At 36.9% G+C, this 19,291-nt stretch overlaps 2 pseudogenes; one reads left to right on the top strand and one right to left on the bottom strand.

Moving 5' to 3' along the window:
* Window positions 1–3,850: 3,850 nt before the first annotated feature.
* Window positions 3,851–4,898, bottom strand: LOC114498119 (annotated as a pseudogene).
* A 1,635-nt stretch (window positions 4,899–6,533) lies between these two features.
* LOC114496996 lies at window positions 6,534–7,773 on the top strand (annotated as a pseudogene).
* The last annotated feature ends 11,518 nt before the right edge of the window (window positions 7,774–19,291 follow it).

The following is a 19,291-nucleotide window of genomic DNA, read 5'->3' on the forward strand; positions in this document are numbered from 1 at the left end:
GAGTAGTTGTGGTAAGAATAGTCACCCTTGTCTGGTTCCTGTTCTCCGAGGGAATACTGTCAAACTTGTACCATTGAGTAGATATTAGTTGTGTATTTGTCATACATACCCTTTATTATGTTGAGAAAAATTCTTTCTATATCCAATTTGTTGATAGTTTTTATCAGGGAAGAATAATGAATTTTATCAAATATTTGTGCAGCTATTTACATGTTCATATAACATTTATCTTTCATTCTATTAAAGTGGTGTATCACATTTATTGAACTGCATATATTGAATTACCCTTACATCCCACAGATAAATTCCACTTGATCATACTGTATGATCTTTTTTATGTTCTGTGGAAATCAATTTGATATTATTTTGTTGAGAATGTTTGCATTTATACTCATCAGAAATATTGATCTATAGTTCTTTTTTTGTAGTATCCTTACCTTTCTTTGTTATCAGGGTAATGTTGGCCTTGCAAAAATTAGTTTGGGAGTATTCCCACAACTTCAATTTATTATAGAAATTTGAGAGGAATTGATATTAATTCTTTTTTAAAAGTTTAGTAACATTTACTCATAAAGCCATCTGGCCTTAGGCTTTTCTTTTAGGGAGGTTTTTATCCATGATTCAACTTCCTTACTTATTGTTGGTCTGTTCAGGTTTTCTATTTATTTCTTCATGATTCAGACATGGTAGATAATATGGCTTTAAAAAATTATCAATTTCTTCCAGCTTGTTTAATTTGTTGGTGTATATTGTTCATAGTCTCTTATGCTCCTTTATATTTCTGTGCTATCAGTTGTAATGTCTTTTCTTTTATTTATAATTTTAATTATTTGAATATTCTTTTCATTCTGAGTAATCTAGCTAAAGCTTTGTCAATTGTGTTTTTCTTTTAATAAAACAACTTTTACTTTTGTTAATGTTCTCTAATTTTGATATATTCTCTATTTCATTTATCTTCTATGATTGTTCTTTCCTTCCTTCTCCTAACTTTGGGCTTAATTGTTGTGTTTTATTTTGTTTTTGTTTCTTAAAGTATAAAGTAAGTTAGTTTAAGATCTTTATTTTTCTCTTTTTCTTAATATTGACATTCTTGCTATAAACTTCCTCCTTAATACTGCTTTTACAGTGCCCCCAGAGGTTTGGTATGCTGTGTTTGCTTTTCATTTGTTTCAAGATATTTATGTCCCTTTTAATTTTATCTTTTATCTATCTGTTGGTTCTTCAATATCATCTTGGTTATTGCCTACATATTTGTGAAGTTTTCAGTTTTCTTTCTGTTATAGATTTCTAGTTTCTTAAAAACTTCTGATGCTTTTATAGCATCAGAAAAGATATTGGTACAATATTTTAAAATTTGTTTATATTTCTTTTGTAACATAACATATGATATATCTCAGAGAATGTTCTATATGTGTTTGAGAAGAATGTGTATTCTGTTACTATTGGATGGAATGTTCTGTATATGTCTCTTACGTCCATTTACATAGTCCAAAGTGCAGTTCAAGTCCAATATCTTCTTACTGATTTTCTGTCTAAATGATCTTATCAATTGTAAAAAGTAGTATATTGAAGTCCTATACTATTATTACACTATTGTCTATTACTTCCTTAAGATCTGCTAGAATTTGCTTAATATTTAGGTTCTCCAATTTTAGTTGTATACATGCTTACAATTATTTTTGTATCATCTTGGTGTATTGACCCCATTATCATTATATAATAACTTTATTTATCACTGTTACAGTTTTTGACCAGTGGTCTATTTTTTCTAATGTAGATATAGCTTTCCTTATTTCTTAAGTTTCCATTTGTATGGAATATCTTTTTCTATCCCTTGATTTTCAGTCATTGTGTGTTCTTGAAGCTAAAGTGAATCTCTTATAGATATCCTATAGGCTAGTCTTGCTTTTTAATCCATTCTACCATTTTATGTCTTTTGATGGGATAATTTATTTCATTTGCATTTAAAGTAACTATTGCTAGGTCTGGATTTACTATTGTGCTGTTAATTATTTTCTGTTTTGTAGGTTTTTTTTTAATTTGTTTCTTTCTCTCTTTCAGTTTCCCTTGATGAATTAATCATTTTCTGTATTAGTATACTTTGATAATCTTTATATTGTATTTACCTACTATATATAGGTATTTGTTTTGTAGTTACCCTGAGGTTACTTGAAATATTTTATATATTTATGATAGTCAGTTTTTGTATTTTAAAATAAATAATTTAATGTTAGTGTATACCTTTAACATAATATTCTAGTATGAACATAGAAGTCTACATTCTTCCCTGGGTCCTCTTACCCACACATAATTTATAATTTCATGAATGTTGATTCTATCAATTTTCTCCTTACCATACTATGGTCTTCGTAATTGAATTAGTTTCCTTGATATATAGCAATTGGGACTACATGCCGTTTCTCAGGTGTGGTTGCACTATGACTTGCAGAGACATAATAAAAATTTTTTAAACTTTGTACCCATATTTTTTCTAGTGATGCTAATTGATGTTTATTGAAATGTCTCTCATGTTCACTGCTGCTTGATATAAATAGTATTTTATTCCATTTTGTTTTAGTCCTGAACTCTTCAGAAACATTTAGTCCTATTCTAGCAACTTATTCATGATCAAGCTCTCTGGTTCCACATAACCATTTTCCTTTAAATTGCTTCCTCTTACACTTAAAACTTGTTCTCATCATCTTTTATTCTGGCTGTAGAACATTTTCTTCTAAAAAGAGAAACCTTGTTAGTCCTCTACAAGGATTCTTTCACAAACCAGTTACCTTTCAGATAAGCATTTTCTTCTTTTGAATTTTATCTGGGATCTGTAAATCATTATTTTTTTAAAAAAAAATTTAATTGTTGTTCAAGTACAGTTTTCTGTCTTTTACTCCCATTCCAGCCCACTCCCCCAGTCCTCCCCACCTCCCTCCCATTTCCACCCCCCCGCCCCTAGTTTTTGTCCATGTGTCCTTTATACTTGTTCCTGTAAACACTTCCCCTATTCTGCTGATATTCCCTCCCCTCTCCCCTCTGGTCACTGTCAGCCTGTTCTCTATTTCAGTGTCACTGGTTATATTTTGCTTGTTTGTTTATTTTGTTGTTTAGGTTCCTGTTAAAGGTGAGATCATATTCCCCACCCAGCCAGGCAGTGATGTAAATCATTCTTCATCTGTATAGATAGGGATTCAGGTAGAAGCTATTCAATCACTTCCATGACCAGGGAGACAGAAAATTATTTTGGTGGATGTATCACAATTATTTTGCACCTAGATTTTTTGGATTGCTCATTTTGTCCTTTAGAATTTGAGTTCTACAAGATCACATCCTAGTAAAAAGGCTCAGTATTTGCCTGTTCAAGGATAGTTTTACAAGTAATCATAATTTGCTATAAAGAAAGATCTGAAAAAGCTCTTGACTGAAGTTTAAGCTAATTTTATCGATGATTTGCTGTTATTCACAAACTTCTCAGCCTTGTGAATGAACACTAACCTTTGTTTTATGTTAAATATGATTGGAGTAAATTTAACTGTAGCTACTTCTCTCATTTTGGATTAAAATCTCATACCAGCAAATGAGTTTCATGAAATTATTGCAATGATGTGTGACAGACCAGCTGGCACAGGATCTGGCCTTATGGCAGGAACCAAATGAATACTTCCAAAACCTCTTGTGAAAAGCTGGAGCAATGACAGTGCTCACGTGAATTCAGGTCTGCTTCCCTTTATAGGTGGATTTCAGGGAAAAGTATTTCTTCACAATAATTTCTAAAACATAAAATGTTGGGTTTTGCAAACTTCTTGGTGCATTTCTGGTGTCTCACTTAAATAAAATAGAAAAAATCTATAGTGCTATAGTCTTTTGGTTTTATTTTCTGGGATTAAAAAAGTATAGGCATAAATGTTTTTTACATGATCCTCTTGAAGATATCCTTTAGAATAATTTACAAAATTGCTTAATTCACATCTCTTGATTATCAGAACCCATCAATGTCACTGTTGGCCTTGATTAATTGGTTGGAAATTTCAGAGAAGTAACTCATGAATCTTTTCCCAATCCCTGAGAATCACAATCATCACAGAACTGTTTTATCCTTTTATCAGAAATCTCTGGATGGTAGATGTGTCCATTCATTATTAATAGGACAAGAACCATGTCATAGAAGATTAATCCATGTAAACTGGTTTCTACCTGTAAAGAAATTTTCTGAAAATCACAGACATAGGTCAGGAAAAAAACAAAGAAGAAAAATAACATAGACCATTCTGCTGCAGTAGTGATCATATGAAGCACATAACCTTTGTCCTTGGGGTTCCAGTGGAGCTTCTGTACTATATCTGTGCCCAAACTCCCACTATACAAAAGAGATGAACAAGTCAGCATGCTAAATGCACTTACTCCGCATGGGATATCCAACAGCATTCTGATCCAGAAGATTTGTTTGCCATGGATTTGGGGCCACATTTAGTAGGAAAGGATGGTCTGTATGAACATGTGCAGTGAACCTATGCCAAAGGTGAGCACAGCTTCACAGATGTCCATGGTAAAGAAGGTGGTTTTCTGCAAGTCTGCTACAAGAGAAAGTCCTAAACAACTCAGCAATACAAGTACAAGGACAAGTTTGTTTAATCTGATGATACACTTCCCTTCAGGACTCAGGGCATGAACTTGCTTATAATGAACATAAATGGTAGGAAAGCATTAAACTGTGACAAAATTCAACATTGCCCTGAAAAAGCATTTTTCTGGAGTGACTGTACCAGTGTCACTGATGTAAGGCAAAGCGGGGTCAACATGGTAGAGAGTTATGGTGGTGATGTACAAAAAGATGAAAGAGGAAGCTGCCCAAATCACAAGAGCCAAAGGGAAGAAACTGAGGCCTTGTTGAAACCACCACATCTCAAATAGGTCTTAATACTTAGTTAGCTGTTACTTGCTTGCTTGGTTTTAATCTTCCTCACTAAATGTTCAGTTCTGTGAGAGCAGGAACCAACTGTTTTGTTCACCATTCTATTTCCAGTTCCTGTTTCAGTATCAGTCTTCAAATCTGCCCCTTGGTATATCCTATGTCCTCTGCTTTCTTTGATGGTCCATGAATCAGAATTGCAGTTACATTTTTTTTAATTTTATAAATATTTAAATGCCACCGGTAATAAGATGAACTCCTTATGCTGTCTCCTCTAAGTGGTGGCTGCCAGAATTAACCACTGGGGGACTGCAGGCTGCATGAAGATAGGGTGGGCACAACAGTCTATTTTAAGCTAAAAAAATCTTACTTTGATCATTTACAAAAACTCTCCTCTCAGATTTTATGCTTGATATCTCAATTTACAGTTTTATATTATATAACCATTAACAAATTATTCTCACAATTGTTATTTTTAATATTATTGTCCTCTACCATTTATATTAGAGTTACATGGTTAACATACTACTGTATTATAATATTAGAGTATTCTGATCTATTTACTTACCTTTACCACTATGTTATATAATTTCATGTTTTCAATTTACTAGGCAACTTCTTTCAGCTTGAAGGATTCCTTTTATCAGTTCTGTTAAGGCAAGTCTAGTGGTGACAAAAAATCCTTCAGCTTTTTTCTTTACTCTCAGGGAAAGGTTTTATCTTGCCTTAATTTCTAAAGAACAACTTTGCCAAAATTCAATTATTCTAGGTTGGCAGTGTTTTTTTCCAGCACTCTGAATATATTGTCCCATTTTCTATAGGTCTGCAAGGTGTCTGCTGAGAAAATCATTGACCTTATTAAGTTTTCCTTGCATGAGATAAATTTTTACTATTATTACTTTTTTCAAAGGATGGTCATGGGCACCAGCTCAACACTAACAAGAATATCCAATTTGGGGTGAGATAAAGAAGGAAACTTTATTCAGGGAAAAGCAGTCAATGTGCTGTTAAAACAGCACAGCTGTGAGAGAGCCCTGAAGCCAGGCACCTGTCTATACAGCTCTGCTTTCTTTCTGTTGTACTTTGCTCTGCTCTGGTTAGTCTGCCTTGACATGACACCTTTGGTGTTTCAGTTCAGCCAGGGAGATGGAGTCTTTAGTTTTTGGTGGAAAGGAGAAGTATGCTTACAGCCACAGGGGAGCTAGCTTATATGGACAGAAGTCTCTTGCCCCTAGTCCCTGATTTGTCTATCCTTGTGCAAATGAGAACCCCAAATCATTAAAGTTTGATTCATCCAAAAGACACTGTCTTGGTAGATCAGAATAGACCTGCACCAGTTGGTTGGAGATGCACTGTTCCAAATGTTTGGGGAAATCCTCAGTCCTATTGGTTGAAATAGGACTCCAGAAACTCCTTTAAAGGGCTGGCTCAACATCAAAATTACAACTAAATTATTGAACAACCACCATGTAGAACCATCAGAAATCAAGTTGAATGGAAATCTAACAACTATGAGGAAACTTCCAGAACACTTGGTGACAAACTGGAGAAGCAGCAGTGACTTTTGGAGCTGAGTACAGTAACATTCTCTTTCCTGCTACACCACACCTGCCTGAGCCCACTCATGGGTGTCAAAATAGCACAAGAAACCACTTACTATGATGTTTTGGTGGTTAAACCCAATGCCACCCAGGAAGAACTGAAAAAGGTTTACAGTAAGCCGTTCTTGAAGTATCACCCTGATAAGACGCCAAATGAAGAAGAGAAGTTTAAACAGATTTCTCAAGCTTACAAAGTGCTCACTGATGCAAAGAAAAGGGAATTATATGATAAAGGAGGAGAACAGTTAAACAGGAGAACAATTAAAGAAGATAGAGCAGGTGGTGGTTTTGGATCCTTCATGGACATTCATGTGTTTTGGAGGAGGAGGAAGGATGCAGAGGGAAAAGAGAGGTAAAAATGTTGTGCATCAGCTCTTGGTAACCTTAGAAGATTCATATAACGGTGCAGCAAGAAAAATAGCTCTGAAAAAGAATGTGATTTGTGACAAATGTGAAGGTCGAGGTGGAAAGAAAGGAGCAATAGACTATTATCCTAATTGCTGAGGTACTGGGATGCAAATAATAATTAATCAGATAGGACCTGGAATGGTTCAGCAAGTTCCGTCTGTGTGCATGGAGTGCCATGGAGTGCCAGGGCCACAGGGAATGGATCAGTCCTAAAGATAGATGTAAAAGCTGCAATGGAAAAAAGATAGTTTGAGGGAAGAAAATTCTAAAATTTATATTGACAAAGGTATGAAAGATGGTCAGAAGATAACATTCCATGGTGAAGGAGACCAAGAACAAGAACTAGACCCAGGAGATATTATCATTGTTTTAGGTCAGAAGGACCATAGTGTTTTCACTTGGTGAGGAGACCTTTTCATGTGTATGGACATATAGCTGGTTGAAGCATTGTGTGGCTTCAAAAAGCTAATAGCTACTCTAGACAATCGAACCATAGTCATCACTTCATCTGGGTCAGATTGTCAAGCATGGAGATATCAAGTGTGTGCTAAATGAAGGTACACCAATTTATCATGGACTGTATGAGGAGGGTCACTTATCATTGAATTTAAGGTAAAGTTTCCTGAGAATAGCTTTTTCTCTCCTAATAAACCCTCTTTGCTGGAAAAGCTCCTACATGAAAGGAAGGAAGTAGAAGAGACTTATGGAATGGACTAGGTAGAACTGGTGAACTTTGATCCAGATCAAGAAAGATGGCACCATTACAATGGAGAAGCATATGAGGGTGATGAACATCATCCTAGGGGTGGTGTTCAGTGTCAGACCTATTAATGGGGTCAGTGAATTACACTTACTGCTGACATTTTGTATACAGTAATAAATGACTACATTCATAATATGCTCACTACTGTTTTTGTTTTAATATTTAACTATAGTAGTGATTTAAAAGTTAAATGAAGAAAAAACAAAATGTAAAAGCAAAAAAAAAGGAAATCTGACAATTATGAGGTAGGATAAGTGGAGGCAGTCTGGCTTCCTCACCCAGGTTTCTGGGTAGCTAAGGGAAGCAATGTTCCCATAGCCTCAGAGGGTCCTGATAACTAGTGTTCTCATAGCCTTGAGACTGGGTCTGATAAACCATTTCCATAACATGAAGTGAGTTCGCATGTGCAGAATTATGTTATGTTATATAATTTCTAGCATCTTGCTGGCTTTGTTCCCCTCTAGTGCTTAAATAGGTAGGGACTCCCTGTTGGGGGCAATGGTGATGAGAGACATGCAAGGGGGCAGGTGCCAAGATGGGTGCCACACTGGGGAGCAAGGGCCATGACATGAGACATGCAGATAGACACACAGCTTGTAGCATGTGTGGCTTGCCTACCCATGAATAAAGACATGCCAGACATTCCAACAGCTCCATGAATATTTTTCTGTCTGCATGAATGCCATGAACCTGCCTAGCCATGATCAATTGCAACAAATATGATATTAAAGAAAACATATCCATCCAGACAGGTAGGGAGGGAGACATGGAACAGGCTGGTCCCACATCCACATGTGGTGGGAAAAATTGGGGAGGAAAATCTTTGGAGAGGAGTCTCAGCTCAGGGTTCCAGAGCCAAGAAAATAAGTCTCCATAATTTCTGGCTGCAAAAACCAGCAGGGACTGAGTTGGTGGAAGAAACTTCTAGAGTCCCCACACACAGACTTAAAGAACCCACACACAGACTTACTCAGACTCACTTCCTCTGAGCTCCAGCACTGGGGTAACAGCTTGAAAGGCACCAGCATAATATAGGAAGGCATTGAAATGTCCAGCATCAAGGTGAGAGCTGAGGGACAGCTTTCTTCCAAATGGAAAGGTAGGCAGAAGCCATTGTTCCTTTTCTGAACCCCTCACCCCCATAGAACCACAGAGCCTTCAGGTGGCATATCTGACACTCCATAAACCTGGCTAACACCGTTTTTACACCCTGGAGATCCCCTAAGACTCCATCCCACTCAACATATGGGTCCACTCCAGCTGTTAACAGATATTTTTCCATATGAATAGCTGGTCTTGGCTTATGCTTCACAACTATCTAAATCCTATCAAACAAGCAACAGCTGGCCTTAGTGAGCCCTCAATCTCCTTAAGTGGTCCCAGGCATGGCATTAGCAGCAGCCAGCTTAGATTCACAGCTTGTCTCCCCTGGGAATCTCCAAGTGCAGCACAAGTAGCAGCCACCTCAGATTGCTTTATAGCCCAGGCAGGGTGTCCCCAGGCAAAACACAGGTTGGGGCTGATCTTGGCCTGCACTATCCAGGAAAATCCCCAAAGCATGTGCACCCAGTGGGCAGCTACAGACAACATTTGAGCACCACCACCCTCATCCTGCACAGCTGATCCCCAATGGAGGGCAGAGGTTGGTAGTCAGTGGTCACAGCCAGTTCTTGCAGCTGACCACCTGGGTAAATCCCTCCCATTGATCTGCCAATAACATCCAAGGATCAACTGCAAGAGGAGGGAATACTGAGCCCACACAAAGGGTGCACCTCCAGTGCTGAGCTTCAGTGATAGGGGAGGCTGTGCCACTGGACCCTACAGGATACCTATTACATTAGGCCATTCTACCAAAACATGGAGTCAAAGAAGCTCTACCTAATACATAGAAACAGACACAGGGAGGCTGCCAAAATGAGGAGACAAAGAACATAGCCCAAATGAAAGGACACATCAAAACTCCAGAAGAGAACTAAACAAAACGAAGATAAGCCATCTACCAAATGCAGAGTTCAAAACACTGGCTATAAGGATGCTCGAGGAACTTAGTGAAGATGTAAACAGCATAAAAAAGATCCAGTCAGAAACAAAGTATTCACTAATTGAAATAAAGAACGGTTTTCAGAAAAACAGCATGTGTGGCTTGCTGAAGCCAAGAATCAAATAGATGAAGGCAAGAATCAAAGTAGATGAAGGCAAGAATCAAATCAATGATTTTGAATACAAGGAACCAAAAAAAGAAGCAATCAGAGTAACAAGAAGAAAAGTGTAAGCAGGCTATGGAACACCTTCAAGCATTCCAATATTTGCATCACAGGTATGCCAGAAGGAAATAGGAAAGAGCAAGAAATTGAAACCCTTTTAAAAAATAATGAAAGAAAACTTCCCTAACTTGGTAAAGGAAGCACAGAGTCCCAATCAAGATGAATGCAAAGAAGACCAGTCCAAGACACATCATAATCAAAATGCCAAAAGTTAAAGATAAAGAAAATATTAAAAACAGCAAGAGGAAGGCAGTTAGTTACCTACAGAGTAGTTCCCAAAGACTGTCAGCTTGTTTCTCAAAAGAAATTTTGCAGGCTAGAAGGGACTGGCAAGAAATATTCAAAGTTATGAAAAGCAGGGAACTATAGCCATGGTTGCTCTACCCACCAAAGCTATCATTTAAAATCAAAGGGCAGCTAAAGAGCTTCACAGACAAAAAAAAAAAAAAAAAACTAAAGGAGTTCATCATCACCAAACCATTGTTATATGAAATGTTGTGGGATTTATTTAAGAAAAAGAAGATCAAAACTATGAACAATAAAATGGCAATAAATATATATCTATCAAAAATTGAATTTAAAAAGCAAACTAAGCAAACAAGAAGAACAGAGACAGAATCATAGATTCAGAGAGGGTTTTGATAGTTGCCAGGTGGGAGGGTGGTGAGGGGGAACAGATGAAGAGATGATGAGATTAAGAAGTACAAATAGGTAGTTACAGAATAGCCATGGGGATATAAAGTACAGCACAGGAAACAGAATAGCCAAAGAACCTATATGCTGACCCATGAACATGAACAATGATGTGGGGATTGCCTGAGGGAGAAGGGGTTGCTTGATCGGGGAAGAAAAGGCAGAAAAGTTAGAGCAACTGTGATGGCATAATCAATAAAATGTAATTAAATTAAAAAAAATAAAGCCTGGCTCAGATGTCGGGAACACAGTGCAGACAGGCAGTTCAGTGCAGAGTCAGGTACTTGAGTGAAGGCTTCTCACTGAAGTGTGGTTTACATGAGAGGCCCCTGCGTACAAATGTCTGCTTGACTCCATGTTGTTTTTAATTTGGATCTACTTAATTACTAGGAGACCTTCTTAGTATGTGTCTCCTTTCTCAGGGTTCACATTTTTAAGATTCTCTCTTTGTCTTTGATTTTAGGCAGTTTTACTATATAAAGTGTCTTTTTTTATATTATTTTATTGTAAAATTTTGGGCTGACCAAATGGCTTATAAACAGCATTGACAGCAGTGTGGTCCTTGAGGATCACTACAATGGGCCCACAGAAGCTCAAGGATTGTTGGGGTCCTCAGCAATATCTCCAGGTCCAGGGGCTTGGGACCAGCTGAGGGAGTTGTGGTGGCCAGAGCTGGTGGTGTGGACACACTCAGCTACAGGGGCCGGCTGTAGGCACCCTGATAGCTGCAGCATCCCTCATTGTCATTTTCGCAGTACCATGGCTGCTGGTTCTGCCAAGGGTGCATGGCAGTCAAGGATGGAGTTGGAAGATTGTCTGGGTCTATATAGGTGCACAGATAGAAGGACTAGCTGAAGTTGAGCCTAGTGGTACAGACCAGTGACAGGAAATAGTGTTGGATTGGGCCACCAAGCTGCTGCCATGGCTCTGGCTGTCATCATATGCACTTATGGCTGCATAGTCTCCCCAAGGGTGTGTGGACAGTGTGGAGGCCAGTGAGCAGAATCTGGCAGGGGTGCACAGTTGCACAGTTTGAGGGGTAGGTATGGGTGAATCCAATGTTGCAGGCCAGTGGCAGGTAATAGGGCCAAATCTAGGCCCAGAAACAGCTTTTGGGGCATTGGCCATTGCCTGATATCCAGTTGACAGGATGTTTGGCACATGACAATGGTGGTCAGTGATGTCAGTCAGACTGACAGCATGTAAATGTAAAGCTAAAGGGCTAACTCTGAATGTACACATGGGGGTGCAAATGAGCTGTGAGGAATCTAGGCTGACGTCTTGCACTCATACAGCTCCTGAGACCTAAACTCTCTGCCAGTTCAGGTCCTGGGCTCCAGAAGTGGCTAGTAGGAGGGTGGCTAATCAGGATCTGCAAATAAGAGTGTGCATGAGGCGAAAACTGGTGAAATTAAAAATTTCAGAAGCAGTTGTGTTACTGGTGTTGGGTGCAGAAAAGGTCACTAGGAACTGTGGTCACTCTTGCTGCATGGCTGATGTTGGTAGCCTCTGCTTTTCTTCCTTGTTTGTAACTGTCTCTATGTTTCACTTCTGTACATCTCTGAGTGGGGTGGAAAAGAAGCAGGTTCTTCTTGTGGTGCCACTATAGGAGAGGAAACTGATTGCTCACTCCTCTCCCTTTTTGGAGATGGAAATTCTTTCTAGCTGGGGATTTCCCTCTTGGCACTGCGCAATACCAGTTTGGGGGATGGGATGATGCAGGCAAAGCAGTTGTTCTTTCCTTCCTTGAGAATACTTGTGAAGTATTGTCAAGTTTTTGTTCCACTGTTGCTGGGGTTTTGTAAGTGGACTTGAGAGACCTCCAATAGCTGTTCTTTTTGTTTGTTTTGTTTTGTTTTTCAAGAAAAGAAATGTAATTATAGACCTTTGTGGAAGAATTGAAACCTATATCTCATCCTCTCTCTTCTTCATTACATCTCTCCTATATTTTTAAATATATTTATTCCATTGTATGTGAGAGGTAAATAGGTATTTTTAAATACCTAATCAATTTTAAAAGTTGCACCATCTAATATAAAATATGAGTTGTAAGTTGCCATACTTTTTTTTTCTCCAGTGTCAGGTAGATTTGTTTCATTGGTTCAAATTTTGACAACTGTTCTTAGTATTTTGTTGAATCTATCTGACAACTCTAGATTAACAAGTCACCTCTTCTTCAATTAACACACCCAGAGAAGCTATAGGAATGAGATACCAGAAGGGAACATTTACATCTAGACAGAAGAAAATTGACATAACACTAGATAGATAGGGAGCAGCATATAGCAATGTCAAAGATGCCACTATGTAACCAGACCCCAAATATTGAAATACAAATATTTAGAGCATCTCCAAACAAGGAGAAGTGAATGGGGAGAGGAGAAGAGAGGGAAGAGGGGAGTTGGGAAGAGGGGAGGGAAAGAGAGGGAGAGGGAGAGGAGAGAGAGAGGAAAAAAAACTTTGGATTACTAAAAATAAACAAGGTTATTTTAATTATTTGTCTGTTCCTATGCTAGCAAATGTGATAACTATTAACCATATGTGGCTATTCAAATTTAAAATAATTGAAATTAGTTAAATAAAAAAGTATTTCTTTAGTCACACTACATTTCAAGTGATCAATAACTATATGGCTACTGTGTATTATATCTGATAGTGTAGTAATAGAACATTCCCTTCATTGCTGAAATGATGAACAGAGATGATGAATAGCACTAGACTTTTTCTATAATTGAAGTGTTTATATAAAACTATTATAAAATTTAGCACATATAACGAGCACCTAGTGTTCAAGTCTCTGCTTCTAGTTTAGTGGGGAGGGGGAGAAGAGGATGTGTTGGCTGAGACTCTAGGACATTGCTTCACAGTGCTGAACTAAAATAAGTGTGTGTGTCTGTACTTCTGAGCAAGAGCAATACCATATCAGTTTGAGTGCAAAATTAAGCACCAGCCTTGCCTTCCCATAAGTGAAAGAGAAATTTATCTTGCAAAACTGAGTGATACAACACAGAATAGCAAGCATGGAAGGAAGCAGAATTTCCCTAATAACTACTCAATAAAATTCCATATTCAAAGCAAATAAGAAGCAGAATATAGCAGTATAAAGACTGAAGTCTGAAGCACAAATCAGGCATCCTGCCATATATGATGAAAGACTTGAGCAGCTAGAACAAACAAAATCCAGAGGGCCAAGACAACCATGAGAAGGGCCAAGATAGCCAGGAGAAGGGATAAAACAGCCAGGAGAAGAAACTGGGTCTCTCAGCAATAAGGCATGCCCTTTGTCCTTTGCCTTTACTTAAATAGAAATCTACACATTGAATGACAAATGGGTATTACCAGGCGTTGTCATTGTACAACAGAGCTTCTCAATTCGGCTTGCACATTAATATCAACCCAGGCTTTTAAACATTCATGCCCATGCCCTACCCTAACCAAGCCCATTTATAGCAGAATTTCTAGGTGGAACCAGGCATCAAACTTTGTTACAACACCCCAGATGATTACAACATGCAGCCAAGGTTGAGAAGGTAGACTTGTATATACCGTTGTTGGAAAATTCCTAGACATTTACAGCAAAACAAAATCAGAGAGTTATGGTTTCCAGTCTGTCATTGGAGCTTGGAAATCATTACTCCCAACCTCAAACAACAAAATTACTGAGCAAAGCAAAAAAAACTCTTGTAGATCCATCAGAGAATTGAGGTCACAGGGAAAATCACCACCCTGAAAACTGGAGAGACAGACACAGAGAATTAAAACTTAGTGGGAGCAGATGCAGCTGCTAAAGCCAGTAGCTAACAAGGACACCAGGTATAAGTGACTAATTGCCAGAGACTAACTATGGACTAGCCTGAGAGATAAAACTCCTGGGGACCTAATATACTTGATTGTGTTTACCTTTCAGGGTATGTCAGGGAAAGCTCCCAATGACTGTATAAGTTAAACAAATTACAAATAACTCCTCTGATATTCACATTGTTAGACTATCACATATGTTCCATAAAAGCAGACTAGTTATTTTACAAAGCTGAGTTAGAAATATTCAGCCAGTTAATAGTCATTTTAATAGAAAAAGAGGTTTATAATGTATTTTTCCTAACTTGATGATCACACAATCCAGTGAGAGAAGTAGAGATATTACTGTCCTTAGTGATATATCTAGACTTAGGGTAAGTAGAGGCTTAGGGTAGTAAAGTTACTTATTCAAGGTCTCTCATGAATGTCAGGGAAGGGACTTGAACCCAAGCCATCTGACTCTAACACCTGTGTTCCACTCTGTAATGGAAGTAGCCCCAGGGAAAGTTAATATTGGGTAATACAGAGCCCCTTCTTCAACTTTATAATCAAACCATTGACAAGTCAAAATGTAAAATAAAACATCCAGGTCTAATTTTGAAATTCAATGAGTTTTCAACATTATACAAATAAGTAAAATATTAAGGTTTATGGAATTTTAGAGCACAAAGAGACCTAAAGGCTGAAATGAGTGTTCTACCTCTTATCTCCATATTTTTGGTTTAAGTGCTTAAGAAAAGCACTTAACATGCATTAACAATGGTCAGAAATTATCCCATTCCAGCATATACTATGCTCATGGATAGGAAAAATCAATATCATAAAAATGTCCATATTACTCAAAGCAGCCTATAGATTCAATATAATCCCTGTCAAAATGCCAATGATATTTTTTCAAAGAACTAGAAGAAGTAACCTTAAAATTTATATGAAACACAAAAGATCCTGAATAACCACAGCAATCTTGAGAAAGAAAAACAGTCAGAAGTATCACCCTACCTAATATTAAACCATACTTCAAGGCTGCGGTAATCAAAACAGCATGGCACTGACATAAAAACAGGCACATATATCAATGGGACAAAATAGAAAGCCTGGAAATAAATCCATGTCTACATTATGGTCAACTAATCTATGCCAAAGCAGGAAAGAACATATAATGGGGTAAAGACAGTTTATTCAATGAATAATGTTTTAAAAATTGAGCAGATACATGCATAAAATGAAACTAGGTCACTTTTTTTGCACCATAAACAAGCATAAACCCAAAATGGATTAAATATTTAAGTGTAAGAATCAAAACCATAAAAATCCTAGAACAAAAAACAGGCAGTAAACTCTCTGATATTTCTCTCAGTAATATTTTTTTCTAATATATGTTCTTGAGAAATAAAAACAAAAGGAAAAGTAAACAAATAAGACTATATCAAACTAAAAACAGTTTGCACAGCAAAGGAAAAAGTCAACACAACTCAAAGACAACCTATAAACTGAGAGAAGATATTTATTTGCCAATGATACATCCAATACAGGGTTAATATCCAAAATTTACGAGAACTCATGTAATTCAACACAAAATCAACAAACAATCACATTAAAAATGGGCAGAAGACCTGAATAGACACTTCTTCAGAAAGGACATGCAGATGGCCAATAGAAATATGAAAAGATGTTTAACATCACTGACCATCAGAGAAATGCAAATTGAAACTACAATGAGATATCACCTCACACCTGTCATAATGACTATCATGAATACATCAACAAACAATAAATGTGGTTGAGGATGTGGAGAGAAAGGAACCCTGTGAACTGTTGGTAGGACTGCAAATTGGTATAGCCACTATAGAAAATAGTATGGAGTTATCTCAAAAAATTAAAAATGAAACTGCCTTATGACACAGAAATTTTATTTCTAGGTATACTCATATACCTGAAGGAATTCAAAACATTAATTCAAAAAGATATATGTACCCCCCTGTTTATTACAACATTGTTTATAATAGCCAAGATATGGAAACAACACAAGTGCCCATCAATAGATGAGTGGGTAAAGAAACTTGATACATATACACAATGAAATATTACTCATCCATAAAAAATGAAATCTTCCCATTTGTGACAGTAAAGGTATTACACTAAATCAAATAAGTGAGACAGACAAATGCTATAAGATATATTTGGAGCCCTGGCTGGCATAGCTCAGTGGATTGAGCGCAGGCTGCGAACCCAAGTGTCACAGGTTCGATTCCCAGTCAGGGTACATGCCTGGGTTGCAGGCCATGACCCCTAGCAACCGCACATTGATATTTCTCTCTCTCTCTTTCTCCCTCCCTTCCCTCTCTAAAAGTAAATAAATAAAATAAAATATTTTTTAAAAAGATATACTTGGAAACTAAAGGACAAAATAAACAAACAAAACAGAAATAAACTCATAGATATGGAGAATAAACTGATTGTTGTCAGAAGGGATAGGTTGGGGCCCTTGGTAGAAAAGGTAAAGGGATTAAGAAGTACACATGTAAAATACAGCATAAGGAATATAGTCAACCGTATTGTAATAACTATGTATCATGACAGGACGGTAGTAGACTTGGGGATCACATCAGAAATTATGTAAATGTTTAACCACTGTGCAGTATACCTAATACTAATAGGAATAATATTCAATATCAACTTTAATTGAAAAATATAATTTAAAATGTTTTTCTATTCCAGATCATTTATTTTACTTTCTCATATTCAATCCTGATAACTGCTAGCCTGGATCAAATGTTGGTAGACTAGGAGTGATTGAAGATACTCTTCATGACATTTCACATAATTCACTCATAAAACATCACTCTTGACCCTGTTTGGCAGCCAGAAAACATTTACCTAGAGGATAATTCATTCAAGTGTTGATGTCCATCAGGGTATTGTCAAAACATCTTGATCCAAAATTAACTTCTTTATCTCTTCTTAAGATCTGAAACATCTTTAACAAAAAGTAAACCATTGTATTTCATAATCATGGATTTAAATCCTAATACTTCTGCAAAAAAGTTTAAAATCTGACCTCCTTACCATGGAATTTCAGTACTTTATTGTATGCCCTAGCTCATGTTTTCAATGTCACCTTGTACTTGCACACTCTCTTGTATCTCTGTCTTACTCCTGCCTGCTCCAGGTCTACCACGAACACCTCATTCCCTGAGTTTTATTCTCTGAATATAATAAAACTTTTTAAGATTCTCCTTCAGCTGTGCCTCTGGGCTTTGAGTTTCCACTTATCATCACAATTCTTTCTTAAATTTGAAGATATATCAAAAAACTCAACTCAACTTTTAAGACTTACCTTTAAGTGTCACCTTCTCTGTGAAGTCTTTTGAGATGACTTTCTTTTTATCTAGGGTTTTTAAAATAATAATCTACTGTCAATCTTCTCTACATTGTACTTTATTTCCTATGACTAAATTTAGCTATTAAATGAGGAGATTAGATTAAATTACTAGTTCTCAAAGTTGGTGTCAAATCAGTAGGTTGTGTGGCAGCTCATTAGTATTGCAGATTTCTGATCTCCACCCCAGTATTAATGGATCCAAATTCTTCAGGGAATCAAAAGAAAGTTAAGACAGCAGCTTCATACAAAACAAATGATAGGTTCTTATGCAGTTAGTTCTACATCAGTCTGAAAAGCATGTGGGGCCTACGATGAACTCAAACCCACACAAGGTAGTTTTTTTAATTAACTACCTTTTTGAATTGTTGACAGTTCAACAATAGTTATAATTGCTTGGTTTATGAAATTGATTTAAATTGTATACTTACTTTTAGTTTCCATTCACTATTCAAAATGTCATAAGGACATGGAAATAAAGTGTTAGGCAAGGTGCATGCATGGGGAAGGAACACATACTTTCTAGCACAAAATCTGGTCCAGGACTATCATGAAGGGTGATGAGCCTTTTTAACCTAATAGGAAGCAGCCATACTTCAAAACCCAGACTGGGACCCACAAATGATGTTGCTCCCCAAACAGAGAGGACTACAGTTAAAATCTTTTACCAGATGGAAGCAAATATCAATGTTCTTTCAAGGTGGAGTAGTATAGATACATGCACCTTCTCAAGTGATAGCTTTTTTTTTTCCTGAAAGACTGAGAAATTATAAATGTAGAAAGCATAAATGGTTTTTTCCACTACCTCAAATCCAAAAAGCAAGAAAAAAAAACAGAAAAGAGTGAAGTTTTTCTGCTGCTCTGATGGAAGGCTATTTTCCAAACCACTCTTATTGAAGCATTGCTGAGCATGCAAAGGTCTGGTAATCAAGTAGTTTCATGATTTAATTCACCTGGGTTAGCATAGCAAATTGCTATAGCTTCCTCAAAAAATGCTAATCAATTTTCACAACTAGTATAGTGAAAACACCACACAGATTGCTTTCATGGCCCCAAACTACTAATCAGTTTTGAAAACCGAAATTGATCTGCATTACATGCTGTCATTTCTCACTTCACATTTCTAATACCTTGTACAACTCTGATTCTTGAGTTACCATGCCAAATAATGAACTGAAATGATATTCCATTTTAGCTTAAGAATTGTTGTTTTTTCCTCTCAATACTTACTCCTCTGGCTTGTTAAATGTTGGTCTGTGTGTATGTGTGCAAGAGAGATAATTATTTTAATAATCAAGGCTTTTGCAGAGTAGCTAAACTTTTATTCCTCACCATAGAAAGAAATTGCTACATTTATAAAAATGTTACTTTAAATATACAAATGAGATACTGGTGCATTGCTAATTGAATATAGAAATCATCTATCTATCCCAGGCCCAATCTTAGCTAGAGAGGCAACTCACAAATAGACAGTGT

Source organism: Phyllostomus discolor, chromosome 5 (genome assembly GCF_004126475.2).
Source record: "Phyllostomus discolor isolate MPI-MPIP mPhyDis1 chromosome 5, mPhyDis1.pri.v3, whole genome shotgun sequence".
Classification (NCBI taxonomy): Eukaryota; Metazoa; Chordata; class Mammalia; order Chiroptera; family Phyllostomidae; genus Phyllostomus; species Phyllostomus discolor.